Genomic DNA, 21,922 nt, shown 5'->3' on the forward strand with positions numbered 1-21,922 from the left:
CGTCTCCAGCCCCTCCGGGCCCACCATGCCCTATGCCTGCCTCTCTTCTGCAGGACACAGCCTGGCAGGCAGCTGACTCTCGACTGGCTCCCTGGCCCCCACACTCAGCCCCTGTCTGGCACCTGGGAAGCTCAGCAGCATCAGCTCCTGCTGGGTGGGGGCACAGCCTCCTAGGCGTGGATTCACAGGGCCGGCAAGGAGGGCCTGACTAAAGAGCCAGGCTCTGGGGAGCTTCAGACTGCATATTCTGAAACCCAAAACCTCTACTGGCTGCAGAGGGGTGCTTGTGTGCTCAGCCCAGCTCAGGGGGGGTGTGCGGAGACCAGGAGGCTCTGGGGCGTCCTCCCTGCTCCCAAAGGCAGTGGCTGTCACCGAGCACAAGGGGAAGTGTGTGCACAGTAAGGATTCTACTGGAGAATGTTTTCCTTGATTTCCTTTTCAGAAAAATGTAAGGGGGTCACTGCACAAATCAGTCCTCATCACCGATGGGAAGACATGCCCATTAGAAGAGCACAGAACCCACAGCAGCTGTCTCTGCCTGGAGGGTGCCGCCTGGCCCTGCTTAAAGCCGCCTATGTCTTGCAGGGGTGGACAGAATAGGGCTTCAAGGGGGCTGAGTCTCGGTCCACACCAAGTCCTCGATTCCCTGGGCAGCTGGAGTGAGTGCTACAAAGGGCGCCTGTGCTCCACGGCAGGGAGCCAGCCTGGGATCCAGAGCTGAGGGTCTGAGGGAGGTGGGTCTGCAGCCACATCTGATGGGCCTTCAGAGTCCCCTGAAGCCTGAAGGGGTCTGGGACGGTGCCTGCAAGATAACACAGAGAGCAGCCCAGGGTAGGGACCAGGCGTGCAGTGTGGCTCAGCCGGGAAGAGCTCCCCAGGGTAGTGGGCAGAGGGGGACTTTCCACAGGGATGCTGCCTGAGGGGGCTGCACGGGACCTCTGCAGGCAGAGGTCCTCACTGCAGTTCTGTGATTTTATGAGAAGCTGAAGGTGGAAGAATAGCAGATGAATGAAGAGATGTGAAATGGCACCAATGTTGATAGTCTCCTGTGTCGTGCATCGAAGCATGACAAACATCCCACGGGAGCAAGCACTTGCGAAAGGCAGAGAGCAGGGCCAGAGCCCGGTGACCTAGATCCTGCGGTTCACCCCACCCCTCCATCACAAAGAGCTCAGCGCTGGGCTCCAGGGACTGGCTCCAGCTCCCCACTGCATCCACCTCCCGGTCAGGCAAGAGAGATCTGAAAATCACTCTGGAATAAACAGGACCCTGCTGTCCCGTCTTCAGGACCTCTGTTCCCTGGACCCTGGTGCTGCGTGCAAATGCACTGCCTGTTGCACACCCAGGCTCCCACAGGGAAGATGGTTGCCAGAGCCCTCAACTCAGCGGCCCATCACCTGGTTTCGAGGCCTCAGGTGATGGCCATACCTGGGTGAGGACGAGGACCCCAGTCTCAGCTCATTCCCTGCCATTGTGTCCTCTCCAGCCCCCCGGACTGAATGCCACGGAGGCCGCCTCTGCCATGGAGGACAGCCAGAGCTCTGCCTGTCCCAGACTGCACAGCACACGTTGCTGCAGGGGTGGATGGTGGGGGTTGGGAGGGTGAGGAGCTGCCATCCCCAGGTGCCATGGCCAGGGCCATTGGCAGAGCAGGGCCGGCCTGCGTGAGGGCTCCTGCTCCCACTTGCAGGGCGTGGTGGCGGCTCTGCCCTGCTCCTCATTTGCCCCAGGTTGGACCCCATTTCCCATCAAGCATGTGTCACACCCATTGTAGGCCGGAGCCATGATCATCCCTGAGCAGGGGATTCCCCGTTGGTGGAGACAGGCACACCCTATACCAGGATGCCGCCAAAGTCCTTCCATTTGACTGGGGAAAGCATGTCGCTGGACCTCCGTGGCCAGCCAGCTGTCACATCCTGGACTGAAGTGGATTCCTGCCCCTCCTTGTTCCAAAGGCTGCCTTTAAAGTGGTGGAGTCTTTTAGGGTCCCCTAGAGATGGGGGAGCAGCAGGAGACAGAGCCCCTAAGACAGGGGCTGCTTTTGCAGGAAAGGAGGGGCCCCTTGTCCTCACTGGAAAGGCAGGCAGGAGGTACGGGGCTCAGCCCTCAACCCTGCATGCTTTGACCAGCATCCCCTCAGAGGTGACTGAGCAGGTTTCAGCCAAAGAAGGAAGCATGATCAGGTGCACCTGGGAGCTGAACCTGGGGAGATCCAAGCAGGGCCTTGCAGGACAAAGGAGTTACTCTGTCCCCTCCCCGGGGCTGTTGCCGAAGGGCTCATTCTGCAGCCAGGGATCTTCACAGCCATTCAGCTGCAGGCCCGTCCTGAGTAAGTCCTGCCCCCTCTCGCCTGGTGAGCAGCTGCGTGTGGCCCTCTTGGCAGGACAGTGCCAGCGTGCCACCCAGTCCTCCCTCTAGGACTTCCCAACCAGCAAGGGGTGCAGGCGGAGGGCACTGGTGAGGGCAGGACTGTACCTCTGGTCTGCACTGCGGCTGCCAGCCCCAAATCTCCCAGCGGCACAGATCAGAAGGCCCCATACACCCGGAGTGGTGGCAGAGACCCTCTTTCCTTGGGGCTTCACGTTGGGGGATCAACACACCACAAGCCTTCATAGCCAGGAAAGCGGGGCTGGGCCTCGAGTGCTGGCTCAGAGTTTGGGGGAGTACCTGGAGCCCAGCAGAGGGGCCCTGGGCAGGTGCTGGCCATGGCAGGTGGGGTGAGGGAGGCAGGGCTGATGCACATGGCTCGGCCTGGGTGAGGGCCTCGTTAGGCAGGTCTCCTTCGAGTGCAGGGCCAGCATGCCATTGGCCAGGTTTGGGCCTTGCTGCCAAAACAGCCTGCAAAGCCTTGCCCGACCTCTGGCCCAGGGTCTGGGCCCATGACTCCCAGACAGACACTGTGACAGACACTAGTCAAACCAAGGGTCCAACCACAGACCCCTGCATCCTCAGAAGCCCCTGTCCCATGCCAGGGCCCGGTCATCTTGCAGGATGGGGCAGCGGCCTGGTTCAGTACCCCCACTTGTGTCTCAGGGGACTGTCTTGGCTGCCCTGATCCTCGAGGTTATTTTTGAGAATCACAAAGAGAGACTACTATCATCATCAACAATTCAATCAGATTGTTTGAATCAACAATCTGATTCAAAATGGGCAAAGAACTTGATTTGGCAAGAGATGTGTGTGTGGGGGGGTGAAATTCCTGAGATCCACCTCCTTCCAGGCTCCAGGGCCCCCAGCCATCTGCAAAGACCTTTCTGAGTGCAGGCTGAACGCCCTCCATCATTACCGCCTCATTTAAGCAACCCAGTTGGTGGGACCTTGTTGCAGCAGCCTCAGCAAACGAATACAGGGCGTCATAGTCTGTTTGGGCTGCTATAACACAACTCCTTAGACTGCAGGGCTTAAGCAATAAACATTTATTTCTCGCGGCTCTGGAGGCTGGAAGTCCAAGATCGAGGCACCAGCGGATTTGGCGTCTGGAGAGAGTGGAGCCCACTTCATAGATGATCATCTTTTCTCTATAATTTCACATGGTGGAAGGGGTGAAGGGTATCTCTCGGACCCTCTTTTATTATTATTGTTATTATTTATTTTTATTTTTGTAGTGGCAGAGTCTCACTTTGTTGCCCAGGCTGGAGTACAGTGGCCCAATCACAGCTCACTACAGCCTCAATCTCCCTGGCCCAAGGAATCTTCCCATCTCAACTTCCCGAGTAGCTGGGACTACAGACACACACCACCACATCTGGCTAATTTTTAAAATATTTTTTGTAGAGACGAGATCTCTCTTTGTAGCCCGTGCTGGTCTTGAACTCCTGGGCTTAAGTGATCCTCCCACCTGGGCCTCCCAAAGTGCTGGGATTATAGGCTTGAGCCACTGTGTCTGACCCCAGGCTTCTTCTTTTATTGATTGATTGATTGATTGAGACAGAATCTTGCTTTGTCTCCCAGGCTGGAGTGCAGTGGCACGATCTCGGCTCACTGTAACCTCTGCCTCCCGGGTTCAAGTGATTCTCCTGCCTCAGCCTCCCGAGTAGCTGGGACTACAGGCACCTGCCACCATGCCCAGCTAATTTTTGTATTTTTAGTAGAGATGGGGTTTCACCATGTTGGCCAGGCTGGTCTCGAACTCCTGACCTCAAATGATCCACCCACCTCAGCCTCCCAAAGTGGTGGGATTACAGGCGTGAGCCACTGCACCCAGCCTCCAGCCTTCTTTTATAAGGGCACCAATCCCATTCATGCGGCTCCACCCTCGTGACCTGATCACCTCCCAAAGGCTCCACCTTCTAATACAATCATCTGGAGGGTAGGATTTCACCATATGAATTTGTGGAGACAAACATTCAAACCACAGTACAGGGGCACCCCAAGACTTGGACAGAGGGTACACAGGCAGGGTCCCCGGCTACACCACAATTGCCAGGCAGACAGGGTACCCAGGTTACATCACCAGTGCCAGGCAGACAGGGTCCCTGGGTTACACTGCCAGTGCCAAGCAGGCAGGGTCCCTGGCTACACCACCGGCGCCAGGCAGGCAGGGTCCCAGGCTGTACCACCAGTGCCAGACAGGCAGGGCAGGGTCTCTGGATTACACCACCAGTCCCAGGCCTCTGCTTCGTTGTCTGACTTCAGAGAGGGAAGCCTTCCATCCAGAGGAGGAATCAAACCCAATCAGGACTTGTGTGGATCTGAAGTGCTTCTTGGAATTCCAGCGTTTGCATTTCAGTGGGTGGGAAGTTCCCTCCTGGGAGTCCCTGGGAGCCAGGCCTGGGTGGCATCTGCATGACCCCCTTGAGCTCGGTCTGCTGGCGATCCCAGGACTGCCCCAAATGCCAGTGCCTGGGACCACGTTGGGCGTGGGGCTTTATCCAAGGAGAGCTGGAGAGAGGGCTCTTGGGGTGAACAGGACCCCAGAAGCAGAGAAGAGGGGCTGGGCCAGTCCAGGCTGGGCCAGCATGTTGGCTGAGAGGAGAGGATGTGACCTGTGCAGTGGCAAAGGTGAATGGTCTGCCCCACACCAGTGCTAGCACCCCTTGGGACCTGGGGTGAGTCTCTGCCCCTACAGAACAGTAGACACTCACCTGTCCACGGCGGGACTTGGCCCAGGTGATGGCTGGGGACCCTTCTAGCTCTCAAGGCTGCTATGCCTTCTACTCAACAAAGTACAGTGAGACCAAAAGCAGGAGACTAGGAAACAGCTGGGAGGAGGGCAAGGCCTGGATAGAGAACCTGCATGAACTGTAAGCAGATTAGGTCCAAGCAGGCCCAGGGCCTGGAGACTCTCGTGGGGTTGGCACCTTCTCTACCCACAGGCTGGGAGTCGGGAACAACATCTCTTTCAGAGGATCCACCCGAGTGCTGGGGTCTGAGACCACCCTGGTGTTTTCTTACAGCAGCCCCAAGAGAGGCGATCAGAGCTCTGCGGGGTGCAGTCCGGTCACTGCAGCAGTGATGGTGCACGGCTCGTTCTTGCTGCTGGCTGACTCTGGAGGCAGAGCTGCATCCACCATGTTCCTTGGCACCACCTCACCATTATCGCTGGTTCAGACAAGAAGAGGCTAATGAAGCCACGAGGAGGGGTGTGGTGGGCCCCCCACTGCTCCACAGAAAACAAAAGAGGCACAACCAGGTGACTCTGCTCCAGCCCGAAGTCAAGGCTGGTACCCGACCCAGTCCCACTGGCTACCCAAACTGGGAGCTCTGCTCCGCACTGCCCTGCCCAGGTGCGCAGCCCTCCGGCCGCTGGAGTTTCAGTCTGGCTCCATCTTTCTGTCAACAACAGATGCCGTCTGTCATGGCAACTGGCCTGGACTTTATCCTGGGACTTTCATTGTTCTGTCAATGCCATGCTTTTTGAAAATTCACTCAGTTCAAATGCTCTTCAAAGAAACCAACCACTTTCTGTTGCCATTTGAGAGGCTTCCCTAGTGCACAGCGGACAGGAAGCACAGGGAAAAACAAAACACCCAAAATAGGTGCGAACAGTAATGAGGAAAGAGAGAAATGATAAATTTCATACCACCCCTCCCAAAACCCCTCTTTAAAAACAGTCGGCAACATAGAAAGTCAGCAGTCTGTGCTGTATGGCAATCAAGCTTCCACGCGGCTGGCAGCAGAGCAGGCGTGGGTTGTGCCGAATGCTCAACAACTCCTTCCTCCCTCGTGCCCCACCCCGGTCCCTGAGGGAGAGCCACCCGGTCTGAGGACACCTGGCCACCCCACCTGCAGGGAAGCACCTGTGAAGGGAAGGGCTCCACGGCTCTTTGTCACTTGCTCACACCTGGACCAGAGCTTGGGCTCCTCATCTATACAGTGGGACAGCAGTGGAAGGTGGCTCCCCAGTGCAGCGAGGTCCAGATGGGACCATGGGGCCTCAGAGAAGGGGCTCCACAAATACTAGCTACCCACTGTGATTTTTAAAAATTAATCAGCCGGGCGTGGTGGTTCACACCTATAATCCCAACACTTTTGGAGGCCGAGGCAGGTGGATCACTTGAGGTCAGGAGTTTGAGATCAGCCTGGCCAACATGGTGAAACCCCATCTCTACTAAAAATACAAAAATTAGCTGGGCGTGGTGGCGGGCGCCTGTAATCCCAGCCACTGGGGAGGCTGAGGCAGGAGAATCCCTTGAACCCAGGAGGTGGAGGTTGCAGTGAGCCGAGATTGCGCCATTGCACTCCAGCCTAGGGGACAGAGCAAGACTCTGTCTCAAAATAATAATAATAATAATAATAATTAATCATAAAATATCATGTTTTATCTATGATATTATCAGTCTATCTGTATCTTTATATAGAGAGACATTGGTGTCTAGATATTTATTACGTGGCCAACATCATGCTGAAGACTATTAAAATACAGAGGGAAGCCGGGCGCTGGTGGCTCAGGCCTGTAATCCCAGCACTTCAGGAGGCCAAGACAGGCAGATCACTTGAGCTCAGGAGTTCGAGACAGCCTAGGCAACGTGGCGATACCCTGTCTCTACAAAAAATACAAAAATTAGCCCAGCACTGTGGTGTGCGCCTGTAATCCCAGCTGCTTGGGAGGCTGAGGTCGGGGGACTGCTTAGCCCAGGAGGAGGTAGGGGCTGCAGTGAACCAAGATCACGCTGCTGAACTCCAGTCTGGGTGGCAAAGAGAGACCCTGTCTCAAAACAAAACAAAACAAAGCAGAGGCGTATGAACACTTTCACAGTTGGAGACATTTCCATGGCAAATATTTTTAGCACTGTGTGCTGACTTACCATTCCAGAGGATGAGGATTTAACTCTTCAACTCCTCGTCTCGACCACACACAATTCAAGTCCTAGTCTTACCTGCCTCCCTGTCTGCAATCTGGTCACTGCTGAAGTGACAGAGCAAACACCTCCTCCTTGCTCCTCACTGACTTTGGAGGCAGAGCTGCACCCACCACGTTCCTCGGCACCACTTCACCATCATCCCTGGTCTAAGTGAGAAGAGGCTAATGGAGCCACAAGGACAGGTGTGGTAGGTTCCCCACTGCTCCCCAGAAAGTATCTTCAGTAGGATACTTCGATTAAGTTAGTCATCAGGGTTTGTATATTTTTAAAATGAAACCTGTTATTTTGAGATACAGTGTAAGAAACAATGTAAAGAGAGTCCAGGTACCCTTCACCCAGTTTTCCCCAATGATGCCATCTTGAAACACTGTATTATAATATCATAATACTACAAGCTAGATGTTGTCGTTGATCAAGGTGAGGTACAGAACATTCCCATCACCCTTTGACAGCCACGCCCGGTTTCCACTCTCCTCCCCTCCTGAGTCTCTCAATCACCGCTTCCATGATTTTGGCATTTTTTGAATGTCACGTTGATGGAATCATGCAGTGTGGGAAGTTTTAGAATTGGCTTTTTTCACTTGGCATAATTCTCTGGAGATTAATCCAGGTTACTGTGTGTTGATAGCTTTCTCTTTTATTGCTAAGTAGTTCTGTACTAAAAATACAAAAATTAGGCAGGTGTGCTGGCATGCCCCTGTAGTCCCAGCTACTCAGGAGGCTGAGGCAGGAGAATTGCTTGAACCCGGGAGGCAGAGGTTGCAGTGAGCCGAGATGGCGCCATTGTACTCCAGCCTAGGTGACAGAGCGAGACTCTGCCTCAAAAAAAAAGAAACTGCCAAACTGTTTTTTAGAATATCTGTACTATTTTACATTCCCACTAGCAGTATATGAGTGATCTAGTTTCTCCAAATTCTTACCAGCATTTAACAGTATCACCTTTTTTGGCCATTTTTTTTAAATTAAAAAAATTGTATATATATTTTAGACAGGGTCTCACTCTGTCACCCAGGCTAGAGTGCAGTGGTGAAGTCACAGCTCACCAAAGCCCCACTTCCTGGACTCAAGCTATCCTTCTGCCTCGGCCTCCCGAATTGTTGGGATTACAGGCATGAGCCACTGTGTCCAGCCTTTTTTTGCCACTCTAATAGATGTATAGTGATATCACTGTGGTTTTAATTTGCATTTCCCTAATGATTAATGATGTATTTTTCATGTCCTTATTTGTTATCCGTGTATCCTCTTTGGTGAAATGTCTATTCATGTCTCATGTCCATGTTCTAATTGGATTTTTATTATTGTTGAGTTTGAGAGGGTTTTGTTGTTGTTGTTTTTGTTGAAATGGAGTCTCGCTCTGACGCCCAGGCTGGAGTGCAGTGGCATGATCTCGGCTCACTGCAACTTCCACCTCTTGGGTTCAAGTGATTCTTGTGCTTCAGCCACCTGAGTAGTTGGAACTACAGATGGGTGCCACCACGCCTGGCTAATTTTTTTTTTCTTTTGTATTTTTAGTAGAGATGGATTTTGCCATGTTGGCCATGCTGGTCTCGAACTCCTGGCCTCAAGTAATCTGCCTGCCTTGGCCTCCCAAATTGGTGGGATTACAAGCATGTGCCACTGCCCCCAGCCTGAGTTCTTTATATATTCTAGTACTAGCCCTTTCTTGGATATATCTTTTGCAACTGTTTTCTCCTAGTCTATAGCTTGATTTTTCATTCTTGTAACAGAACAACTTTTAACAGATAAATTTTCACAGAGCAAAAGTTTTAATTTTAATGGAGTCCAATTTATCAATTTTTCTTTTTATGGCTCCTGCTTTTGGAGTCAAGTCTAATAACTCATTCCCTAGCTCTAGGTCCTAGAGATTATTCTCCTGTATTTTTTTCCCTGAAACTTTTATAGTTTTACATTCTAAACTTAAGTTTATTATTCCTTTTTTTTTTGAGATGGCATCTCTTTTCTTTCCTCCTTCCTTCCTTCTTTCCTTCTTTTCTCTTTCTTTCCTTCCTTCCTTTCTCTTTCTTTCTTTCTTTCTTCCTTCCTTCCTTCCTTCCTTCCTTCCTTCCTTCTCTTTCTCGAGTCTCACTCTATCTCCCAGGCTGGAGTGCGGTGGCATGACCTCGGCTCACTGCAACTTCTGCCTCCTGGGTTCAAGAGATTCTCTTGCCTCAGCCAAGCACCCACCACCACGCTCAGCTACTTTTTGTATTTTTAATAGAGACGGGGTTTCGCCATGTTGCCTAGGCTGGTCTCGAACTCCTGACCTCAGGTGATCGGCCCGCCTCGGCCTTCCAAAGTGCTGAGGTTACAGGCATGAGCCACCGTGCCCGGCCCGTCATTCTATTTTGAGTCGATTTTTTAATAAGATTGAGATTGAGGTTTCTGGTTTTGTTTTTGTTTGCCTATTGATATGGTTTGACTCTGTGTCCCCACAAAATCTCATGCTGAAATGTAATCCCCAGTGTTGGAGGTGATGGTTGGATCGTGGGGGTGGATTTCTCATGACTGGTTTAGCACCATCCCCTTGGTGGTGTTCTTGTGATTGCGAGTGAGTTCCCATGAGATCTGCTCATTTAGAAGTGTTGGCACCTCCCCTAGCTCTTGCTCCTGTTTTGCCACGTGAAATGCCTGCTCCCCCTTCACCATCAGACATGGTTGAAAGCTTCCTGAGGCCTCCCCAGAAGCCGAACAGATGCCACCACCATGCTTTCTGTGAAGCCTGCAGAACTGTGAGCCAATTAAACCTCATTCCTTTGTATATTGCCCAGTCTCAGATATTCCTTTATAGCAATACAAGAATGGCCTAACACATCTATATATGTCCAGTTGCTTCAGCACCATTTGTTGTATCCTTTCTTCATTGAGTTGCTTTTGAACTTCTGTTAAAAATCACTAGGGACACGCCCGTTCTCCCAGCACTTTAGGAGACTGAGGTGGGAGAATTGCTTGAGCCCAGAAGTTCAAGACCAGCCTGGGCGACATGGTGAAATCCCATCTCTACAAAAAAAAAAAAATATATATATATATATATATATATATGAAAAATTATCTGGGCGTGGTGGTGCACACCTGTAGCCCCAACTATCTGGGAGGTTGAGGGAAAGGATCGCTTGAGCCTGGAAGGTCGAGCCTACAGTGAGCTGTGATTGCACCACTGCACTCCAGCCTGGACAACAGAGTGAGGCCCTGTTTCAAAAAAACCCCCAAAAACCCCAAACCAAAAAAAACTATCATGTTGTAAACCCCAAATATACACAATAAAATTTATTTTTAAAAAATCACTAGGACATGTTTATGTGGATCTATTTCTGAGTTCTCTACTGTTTCATTGATCTATGTGTCCACCCTTCTGCTAATCCCATATAGTTTTAAATATCATAATTATGAAATAGGCCTTGAAATCAGGCAGATTGTTTCTTCTCACTTGAGCAAGTTGAAGAATATAAGATTGACATACAAAAACCAGCCGTGGCTGGATGCCTCATGCCTGTAATCCCAGAACTTTGGGAGGCTCAGGCAGGAGGGTCATTTGAGGCCAGGACATTGAGACCAGCTTGGTCAACATAATGAGATCTTTTCTCTACAAAAATAAAAAAATAAAAAAATTTTAAAAATCAATTGCATTTCTTTAAAAGTGTAGTATCATTGGGCTGGGCGAAGTGGCTCATGCCTGTAATCCCAGCACTTTGGGAGGCTGAGGTGGGTGGATCACGAGGTCAGGAGATCAAGACCATCCTGGCTAACACGGTGAAACCCCGTCTCTACTAAAAATATTTTAAAAATTAGCCAGGCATGGTGGTGGGCACCTGTAGTCCCAGCTACTCAGGAGGCTGAGGCAGGAGAATGGCACGAACCCAGGAGGTGGAGCTTGCAGTGAGCCGAGATCACACCACTGCACTCCAGCCTGGGTGACAGATCGAGACTCCATCTCAAAAAAAAAAAAAAAAAAAAAGAAAAAGGAAAAAGCAGTGTCATTTATAATCTCTCAAAAAGTAAAGTGCTCAAGTGTAAGTCTAACAAAACATGGGTGGATTTTTATGCTGAGAACAACAAAATGTGGATGAAAGAAACCAAAGAATATCTAAATAAAGGAAGAGATATACCATATTCATGGATTAGAAGACTCAGTATTGTAAAGATGTCAGTTATGCCCAAATACATTCCTATACATCAAAATATAAAAATACAAGCCAGGTTTTTTAGTGGATATTCAAATAGTCATAAGACTATTCTAAAATTTATATGGAAAGGCAAAGGAACTGAAATAGCTATCATTGTTATTTTAACCTACTTGCTGCAGATTGGATACCCATTTCCCTTTTTGTTTATTTTAAATTATTTTATTGAGGTGAAATTTACATGCAGAGAAATACACAGATCTTAAGTTCTCAATTCAATGAATTTTGACAAATATATAAACCCATGTAACCAAAACCCCAATCAAGATCCTATTTTCATTACCCTTGGAAAGTGTTCTGTGTCCCTTCCCAGTCAGTTCCCACCCTCCCACCCCCACCCCAGTCCAGGCAACTACTGACCTGTGTTCTATAATCACAGATTAATTCTGCCTGTTTTATAACTTTGAATATATAAAGAACTTCTGCAAATCAATAATAAAAAATATGGGTACCAGTTCAGTGTCAGATATGCCCCCTGCAAATATTTTGTTGAGACAATGGCTTTTGGTGGTTGTTTTTCTTTTCTTTTCTGTCTTTCTTTCTTTTTTTTTTTTTTTGAGACAGGATCTTACTCGGTCACCCAGGCTGGAGTGCAGTGGCTCAATCATCACTCACCGTAGCCTCAAACTCCCAGGCTCAGGCAATCCTCCCACCTCAGCCTCCCCAGTAGCTAAGACCACAAGTGTCCACCACCATACTCAGCTAATTTTTAAATTTTTTGTAGAGACAGGATCTTGCTGTGTTGCCCAGTCTGCTCTCAGACTCCTGGGCTCAAGCAATCTGCCTACCTTGGCTCCCCAAAATGCTGGGATTACAGGAGTGAGTCGCCACACCAGAATTATTTTCATTTTAATGTTATCTTTTGAGAAACAGATGTTTATGATTTTGATAATCCAATTTATCAAATTTAAATTTTATATTTCATGCTTTTTGTGTCCTTTCCAAGAAATCTTTGCCTACTGACTCCAAGCTTACACATATATTCTCCTCTGTTTCTTCTAGAATCTTTGCAGTTTTATTGTTATGTTTAGGACTATAATTGTATCTTGAATTAGTTTTTGTTTTGTTTTGTTTTGTTTTGTTTTTTCGAGATAGGATCTCACTTTGTCACCCAGGCTGGAGTGCAGTGGTGCGATCTCTGCTCACTGCCACCTCTGCCTCCCAGTTCAAGTGATTCTCATGCCTCAGCCTCCTGAGTAGTTGGGATCACAGGCATGTGCCACCACACCTGGCTAATTTTTTGTATTTTAGTGGAGACAGGGTTTCACCCTGTTGGCCAGGCTGGTTTCGAACTCCTGGCCTCAAGTGACCCACCTGCCTTGGCCTTCCAAAGTGCTGGGATTATAGGCGTGAGCCACTGCGCCCCACCTTGAATTAGGTTCTGCGTACGGTGTTAGGTAGAAGTCAAAGTTCATCCTCCCAATTTATTCAATAGTTCGAGTGCTATTTGTTTAAAATATTTGACTTTCCCCATTGAATTGCCAATTTCATCTTTGATGAAAATCAATTGGCTACATGTTGTGGGTCTCTCTGTGCACTTTATTCTGTTATGAAATGCTGCATAACATTATCTATTGCTGCATAACAACTCAAAACTTAGTGACTTAAAATAGCAATTTAGTTTTACTATCTATCATGGTTTCTGGGGTCAGGAATTTAGGATATCTCAGCTGGGTAGTTCATGCAATTCCAGGCAGACAGTGGCTGGAGCTGGAGCAACTGGCTGGACATGCTTCTTTCCATGAAGTCTTATATCATCTCTGCAGGTAGACTAGCCTGGCAACCATCTCTGCAGGTGGAGTAGCCTGGAAACCACCTCTGTGCAGGTGGGCTAGCCTGGCAACGTTGAAAGCATGGTGGCCCCAAGTCTCTGTGCATAGTGCTCTAGCACCCAAGGCAGATGCTGCATTGTCTCTTGCGCCCCAGCCTCAGGAGCTCTGTAGCATCAGTTCTGTGGCATTCTATGGTTTATAAGGGAATGAGATCACTGAGATTCACAGATAGTATCAGGGTTCTGGAAGAGCATGTGGGATAGAAGGAAGTGTTGTGGCCATCTTTGAAAAATACAATCTGCAGAATCTCATCCTTTTAAACAATTTTGGTGAATCTTTTATCTCTCTGTCACAGACTGGATAATGTATATTGGTCTGTCTCTGGACAGCAGAGTGGGCAGCAAGAGGATTCCCCAAAGGCACAGCAGAGGCCTGGGGCCAGGGCACTGACAGTGGAGAGGGGACGGGGGCCATCCCCTGTGTACAGGTCACAGCTGTGTGGCATCAGATGTGGTGCAGGAGGTGGGGGAGGCATCGGGGTGACCAGCTGGATGGGCAGGGCCATCGGTTGTCTCTGTGACAGCCTCTGAGACATGGGCACAGGGGTCTGGTGGGGGCTGTGTAGGTGAGACTAGAGCCCACTGGGGATGTGTTCCTGGGGGCTGGGGGCTGGGGGCTGCAGGGGGTGCAGGGGAGGAGATTCCCGAACACAGCAGGGAAGCCAGGCTGGTGGTGTGGGCTGCTGGGGAGCTGCTGAGGCCCCTTCCCGCCCTGCTGCCCTGTACCCTGACTGGAAAACAGAGCCCCGCAAAGCAAGGCTGTTTGGGTTGGCTGGGGTTCCCTGGGAGGATTTCAGTGCTGAATGGAGCGGTCTCAGGCTCCAGGAGAGGCGCTGAGTGAGAGACCACATTCCGTGGTGACTATCGGCCTGGCGCTGTCCCGCCCAGTTTGGGGAGCAGGCTCTGTGTTGTGCTTGGCCAGCTCACTCCAAAGGAGCAGTGCCTCGGGGGGCAGCAGCGAGTCTCCAACGGCCGGGGCATGTTTCCTGTGCAGACGACCCCCTCCTCGCTGAAACTCATGATCCAAGGAGATCTCTACGAAAGCAACTCCTGGCCGGGCGCGGTGGCTCACGCCTGTAATCCCAGCACTTCGGGAGGCCAAGGCGGGTGGATCACGAGGTCAGGCGATCGAGACCATCCTGGCTAACACGGTGAAACCCCCGTCTCTACTAAAAATACAAAAAATCAGCCGGGCGTGGCGGTGGGTGCCTGTAGTCCCAGCTACTCCGGAGGCTGAGGCAGGAGAATTGCGTGAACCCGGGAGGCAGAGCTTGCAGTGAGCCGAGATCCAGCCACTGCACTCCAGCCTGGGTGACAGAGCGAGACTATGTCTCAAAAAAAAAAAAAAAAAAAGCAACTCCTGACGGAAGGCAAGTGGCTGGGGCCCTGGCCCAAGGTGGCTGCACTGCCCTTGGCAAACTACCCAGTGCCTTGGGTCCAATCGTGGGTGGGGAGATGCTCTGGGGACCTCCCTCGTCCCCCACCCGGGGTGGTCTCCTTGCCTGGCCACCTCCTGGCAGTATTTCCCACCTCTTCTGCACTGCTCGCTGACCTTTGCTGGCGTCGGGCCTTTGTTCAGGCTTGTCCCCACTTTTTAGCACGGTTTAAGCAAAGTTTAGAGGAAATTTTTCTAAATTTTGGTAAAAATTTGAAAAACATTTAAAAATTTCTCAAAGTTATTTTAGCAAATGTGCTTTTGTCTGGAGGCCGGCTCCTCCTGGGTGTGTTCTGAGCCTGTTGGCCTCCCGGACAGGGCCTGCTGCCCTAGCACTGCTGCTTGACCAGTGGCTCTCCTGCACATTTCATTTTTCACTTACACATCAGGCTCTCCCTCAAGGGAATCTGCCCGAGAGCAGGGCCCTGCCGGCCTTGTCCACACTGCTTCCCCGAGGCGCATAGAAATGACTTCTCCCGGCCCTGCGCAGTGACTCATGATCCCAGATTGCTTGTGCTCAGGAGTTTGAGACCAGCCTGGGCAACATGGCGAAACCCCGTCTCTACCAAAACAAAGAAACAAACAAACAAACACCTAGGTGTGGTGGCGAATGCCTGTGGTCCCAGCTACTCAGGAGGCTGAGGTGGGAGGATCACTTTAGCCTGGGAGGCAGAAGTTGCTGTGAGCTGAGATCGCACCACGGCACTCCAGCCTGGGTGACAGAGTGAGACCCCATCTCGGAAAAAAAAAAAAAGAAAAGAAAGAAATGACTTCTCCCATGCAAAACTGATCCAAGGGTGTCTTATGATTTTTGTTGTTCATTTGCTTTAGTGTAGGCAGTGTGAAGACCTCACCTGGGTGTGCCACCAACAGAGGCTGCAGGCCCTGGCTCCAATGAAGCCTGGTGCTTCTGCTGCCCTGCCCAGGACGGCTCTGCATCCTCCTCCCAAGAAGCCCAGACTCCCCTGTGGGCTGCCCACCTGGCTGCAGCTCCTGAATGTCTAGTAGGCATCACACACTTCATGGATGCACCTGCAAAGAAACTGCACTATGCTTGCCTGGGGGTCCCCCGTCTGACTGGTGACTGCACCATTTGCTCAAATAAAATCCTCAGGGTCACCTGCTTGTCCTGCATTGGATCCATCAGCAAGTCCTGCCGATTCTATACCTAGATGCATTCAGAATGTTCTCGCCTGGCTTCATCACCACCTGTGTCTGTGCCCTGAGGCACCGCAGACTGGGTGGCTTAACCGCAGACATTTATTGTCTTGTCCTGGAAGCTGGAAGTCCAAGATTAAGGTGTGGGCAGGGCTGGTTCCGATTGAGGCCTCTTTCCTTGGCTTGTGGAGGGCCACCTTCTCCTGAGTCCTCCCGGATTTGTCCCTCTGTACATGTCTGTGTCCCAATTTCTTCTTAGAAGGACACCAGTCATATGGGATCAGGACCTACCCCTTCATGAATTTATTTTAACTTAACTACCTCCTTAAAGACCGTACCTCCGAATACACATTCGGAGGTCCTGGGGGTGAGGGCTTCGGTGTGGAGTTTTGGAAGGGAGAACATAAGTCAGTGCGTAACATCACCCATGCCACCCTCATCCCTCCTGCCTCCGCTCAGGCCTTCCATCTGGGGCCACACTCGTTCTCACATAGCAGTGCCGACCATTCAGGTCGCCAATCCGCCTGAGCCATGCACACAAGACCCACGTGAGGAGGCCTAAGGCCTGGAACTTAGACTCTTGGGACGCCTGCCCGGGAAGAGGTCAGCAGGCCCCTCACTCTGCCAGACACAAGAGCCTGCGCACTGCCCGGAGTCTCCCAGTCCTTCTCTGTGCCAGCACGGATCGGTATTTTATTTTAAATGACAGCTTTATTGACACAATTCAAAGCCCATACAATCACTCACTCAAAGTGTACGAGTCAGAAGTTGTTAGCATATTCACAGAGTTGTGTATCCATCACCACTGGGTAACTCTAGAACATTTTAAACTGAGACGTAATTCACACACCATAAAATCCCGACACATGCCCCAACACCGATGAACCTTGAAGACATTATGCTAAGAGAAAGACGCCAGCGAGGAAAGGGCAGATACCATGTGGTTCCACGTATGTGAGATGCATAGAGTAGTGAGGTTCATAGGCACAGACAGTAGAATAGGGGTTGCCAGGGGTTGGGGGCAGGGGATGAGGGGGCTGCTGTTTAATGGGGGCAGAGTTTTAGTTTTGCAAGATGCATAAATTTCTGAAGATGGATGGTGGTGACGATTATACAACACTGTGAATGTATGTAATACCACTAAACTGTACACTTAAAAATGGGCTGGGTGCTGTGGCTCACACCTGTAATCCCAGCACTTTGGGAGGGCGAGGAGGGCAGATCACTTGAGTCAAGAGTTTGAGACCAGCCTGGCCAACATGGTGAAATCCTGTCTCTACAAAAATACAAAAATTAGGCTGGGCACAGTGGCTCACGCCTTTAATCCCAGCACTTTGGGAGGCCAAGGCAGGCGGATCATGAGGTCAGGAGATCAAGACCATCCCGGCTAACACAGTGAAACCCCATCTCTACTAAAAATACAAAAAATTAGCCGGGCGTGGTGGTGGGCGCCTGTAGTCCCAGCTACTCGGGAGGCTGAGGCAGGAGAATGGTGTGAACCTGGGAGGCAGAGCTTGCAGTGAGCTGAGATTGCACCACTGCTCTCCAGCCTGGGTGACAGAGCAAGACTCCGTCTTAAAAGAAAAAAAAAATTATCCAAGCATGGTGGCAGGCGCCTGTAATCCCAACTACTCGGGAGGCTGAGGCAGGAGAATCCCTTGAACCCAGGACCAGGACGTGGAGGTTGCGGTGAGCCGAGATCACACCACTGCACTCCAGCCTGGGAGATAGAGCAAGACTCCATCTCAAAAAAAAAAAGACTGAAATGGTAAATATATGTCATGTATATTTAACTACAATTTTTTAAAAAAGTAAATAATTAAAAATCAATCAAACAAAAAGTTGCAGGCCAATGGGCCTAGAGTGCTGCCGGGTGTATTAATATGTCGGCAAAAGAAAAAAATGCTCATGCATCCATGCATCCATGTGCCTGTACTTGTACACACCACCCTGGAAGGATACCAAGGAGCTGCCCCGTGAGCGGGTGACAAGGATGGCATTCCTTAGGTGGGTGGGAGCCCCAGGCAGGAATCTCCACAAGTGAGTCCTTTCATGCTCCTGGAACGTGGAATCTTGGGACTCTGTTACCTATTAGAAAAAGTTAAAAAATTAGTTGCCAAAGGGGGCCAACCTGAGGGAAAAAAGCTAAAGCTTCCAGCAGCGACAGTGGCCCCACCCCACCAGGCCCCACCTTGGGCGGGGGCTCCCGGGAAGAAGCCAGCCTGTCCGGTGAAAGCTTGAAGCTCCTGTTCTGTAAGGAGCTGAGTAATGGTGACATACCAAGGCAGGTCAGCAGGGAAGAAGGCGACTTTGTTTATTCCTTCCCTCCTAACCTCACACATCTTCTGCTCAGAGGTCCAGCAGTGTGCGGTTGGCCCTGTCCCAGTGGCTAGACTGAACGATCTGCTGAGACCGCAGAATTCTGAGCAGAAGGCGTTCCCAACGTCCACGCTCACACCCAGAGCACAAGCTCCCGGCCAAAAGCCGCCTCCCTCAGCTGCACAGGAATCTTAACATGCGGGATTATCTACTGAGGAAAGAGTGGAATGGAACAAACAGAAAAAGTGAAGGTTCCTGTAAAGGCGATTAAAATCGACTTAGTTGGCAGCCGAATGTTAACACTGCTGCAAAGCCTTAAAAAGAAAGCCAGCCATTTTATGCAGAATTTACATCCCAGCAGCCCAAGAAATCAGGCTTTTACCTAATTAAGGAGCAGTAACAAGGCATAATACTTGCTTCTGTTTTTATTTTTACCTTTCAGACAATTTCCAAATAAATTATTACCAAGCTGTTTTGAGGTTTGAGAATAAGAAGAAAATCTGATATTCAAAATAAGGAGTCGTTTCACGGTCTCTGACTGATAAACAGACATCCATTAGCAAAATGAGAGAGACACACATTTTCCTAGATCAAATTTCCAAAGAAATGGAAGTTTCTTGTGTTTTCTTGCCAAAATGCTGGCTGCCTCTGGTGTTTTGATGAAGCATTTTCCTCTGGAGAATAAGAAGATTCTGGAAGTGTCTTGTGTGTTTGGAGGGCTAAACAGATGATAGATATAGTGATGCTGTTATAAGTTAGGGCTCTCTTGTAGAAGGAGGTACAGATATGGAATGACGGACACAAGGAGGAGCCTGCAGGGCCGGGCAGGACTAGGAGTGACTGTGAATTCATGGTATGAGTTATTACGGATGCATTATAACTAATTACACGATAATTAAAATTAATAGTACAATCACATATTAATAACACAACTATATTAATAATAAAATCACAATTCAATGATGTTTAATAGTATTATTAATTGTATATTTATTTATACATATTATAATAATCTTACAAATAATTTTTTCTAGGATCTAAATGATACCGTGGTAAACTGAGCACAACTCATGCCTGGACTACAGTGTGGAAGAAATATTCTGCTCTAAGAAAGCTGGGCTTGGTCAGGCGTGGTGGCTCACGCCTATAATCCCAGCACTTTGGGAGGCCAGGGCAGGAGGATCACTTAAGCCCAGGAGTTTGAGACCAGCCTGGGCAACATAATGAGACCCCATCTCTATAAACAATTTTTAAAATGTAATCGAGTATGATGTTGGGCACCCGTAGTCCCAGCTACTTGGGAGGCTGAAACAGGAGGATCCCTTGAGCCAAGGAGCCATGATCCTGCCAGGGCGCTCCAGCCTCGGCGACAGAATGAGGCTCTGTCTCAAAGCAAACAAGCAAAAACAAACAAAAAAAAAGGAAGCTGGGAAGTGGCTGCCTCCAGCGCTGCAGCAGTTAAAGTGCAGGCTGAGCCCGGTGCAGCGGTGGTGCCAGGAAGCAAGGGCGTGCTCCACCATGATGGGGACATGGGGCTGGTCAGCCAGCATCCAAACAAGCCCCACAGTCACTAATATAACTCACCAAATCAAAGAAAACCCCATAAGCCTTCACTGGTAACTGGAGGGGAGACTGGGCAGTTTTCCTTACGGTGGAAAGCCAGCTACTAAATGGAGAAGAAATGAAGGAGTTAGAAAATCACCATCTTGAGTGGGCATAGCGGCTCATGCCTGTAATCCTAGTACTTTGGGAGGCCGAGACAGGAGGATCGCTTGAGCCCAGGAGTTTGAGACCAGCCTGGCCAACATGGTGAGACCTCGTCTCTACCAAAAAAATTTTCAAAAAATTAGCTGGATGCAGTGGGATGTACCTGTAGTCCCAGCTACTTCAGAGGCTGAGGCTGGAGGATCCTCTGAGCCCAGGAGTTTGAGGTTACAGTGAGCCGTGATCACAGCACTGCACTCCAGCCTGGGTGACAGAGTGACACCTTGTCTAAAAAAAAAAAAAAAAAAAATGGTAGCACAATGTAGATTTTTACAGAAAGAGCAAGAAAGGCCATGAAGCAAAATGTTTAAAAGCAACAACTTGAAGTGAAAGGTTTAAGGAGCTCATTGTGCTTTCCTTTTCTCCGGAAGACCCCAGAGAGAAACCTGAGTGGGTCTGTGGCCACTGGGAGTCTCTGGCCACCACAACAGGAGCTTGTGGTCCTGTAGGAGCTGATGGGTCGGCATCACCTGGGCCGAGTGTCCATGTCTGCTGTGTGACTTGTGGTCTTCCACAGCAGACACTCAGCTCTCTGCATACAGGCGTGGCTGGTACAAAAGCCACAGGGGCTCCCCCAGGGCCCCAGCTCAGGGTCGGATGTGGGATGTGCCCGGCTCCAGACTCTCTGCTCGAGCTCGTCTGTGCAGCCTCACAGGGGCTGGCCCTGCCACGGGTGCCCCTCCCGGGCCATGCACCAGGAGGTTTCCACCCTGACCTGTGAAGATGCAGCGCTCTCCGGATCTGAGCAACATACTTCATTCAGGATGGGCCTCTCCCAGGACAGCACTGATAGGAGCTTCCTGCGCACACCTGTTGAGCTGTGCTTCTCCTCGGAACATCCGGTTAAGCAGGAACGGGGCCTGTGTCGGGGCAAGGGGCTGCTCCACTCCCTCCATGTCCCACCTGCAACTGTGCAACCACCTCCTGCACCCAGCCAAGCTGAGGGGTGCACATGGATGGTCAGCAGGGTTTCACCTGGCAGTGAGATCTGCCCCCTGCACTGGGGGGACGAGGGCTGGTCTGTCCTCATGTCCTGCCCCAGTGGCCACTCCAAGCCACAAGGGAAAAGCAGCACAAATGTCTGCTCCCCACTGCGTGAGGGCACCTGCTCCTCTTTCCGCCCGCCAGCTCCTTGCTGCCCCACACCCGCAGCCTGGGAGCAGAGGGTGGCAGGAGGAAGAGGAGGTGACAGAGAGCCCAGAGACAAAAGCCAATGTGTGGGCCACTCCTGAAGGCTGCAGGCACAGAGACAGGGGGCGCCTATCGGGGCTTGAGGCTGAGGGGATGCCCAGAGCTGCAGGTGGAGAGCAGGGGTCACTGCCAAGGGCGCTGGCCAGAAAACCAGGCATGGGGCTCAGGGGAGCCTTCAAGGAAACAGGTCCGGGGCTGTGGGCTGAGGCGGGGCTCTGGTGAGACAACTCCTAAACCCCAAGCCAGCACGGCCATGCTGGGTCCCTGACCTCCAAGGCCATTGCTCTGGGTGATAAGACATGCCCAGTAAGCATGACCCCAACATCTACTCATCCTGGCAGCCTCTGGGCCTCTGCAAACCCTGCTCAGGGGAAGAGGAGGCTGAGGGGGAGGCTGCACCAGGCGGAGCTGTTGGGGCAGGGCCCCTGGATGCCACATGTGAACCTCAGAGAGGGCAGGTGTGTGGGCAGGCACGGCCGGGCCACGGGAGCACGTGTCTGGGCAGGGAGAGGGCAGCGGGCCTGGGCTGAGCAGGTTGGGGGTCCTGCGAGAGAGACTAGGGAGGTCTCCAGAGGGGTGGCATGACCAGGGTGTTAGGGAGATTGATGTGGTGGCAGCAGACCCCCGAGGAGACAGGGGTGAAGGTGTCACCCAGGAGGCTGCAGACAGCTGGCTAGCCGGGGTCTGAGGAGCCGGTTAATGAGGAGAGAGCCAAGGGCCAATGTACCCAGGAGGCAGGAAG

This window comes from Pongo pygmaeus, chromosome 23 (assembly GCF_028885625.2).
Source record: "Pongo pygmaeus isolate AG05252 chromosome 23, NHGRI_mPonPyg2-v2.0_pri, whole genome shotgun sequence".
Classification (NCBI taxonomy): Eukaryota; Metazoa; Chordata; class Mammalia; order Primates; family Hominidae; genus Pongo; species Pongo pygmaeus.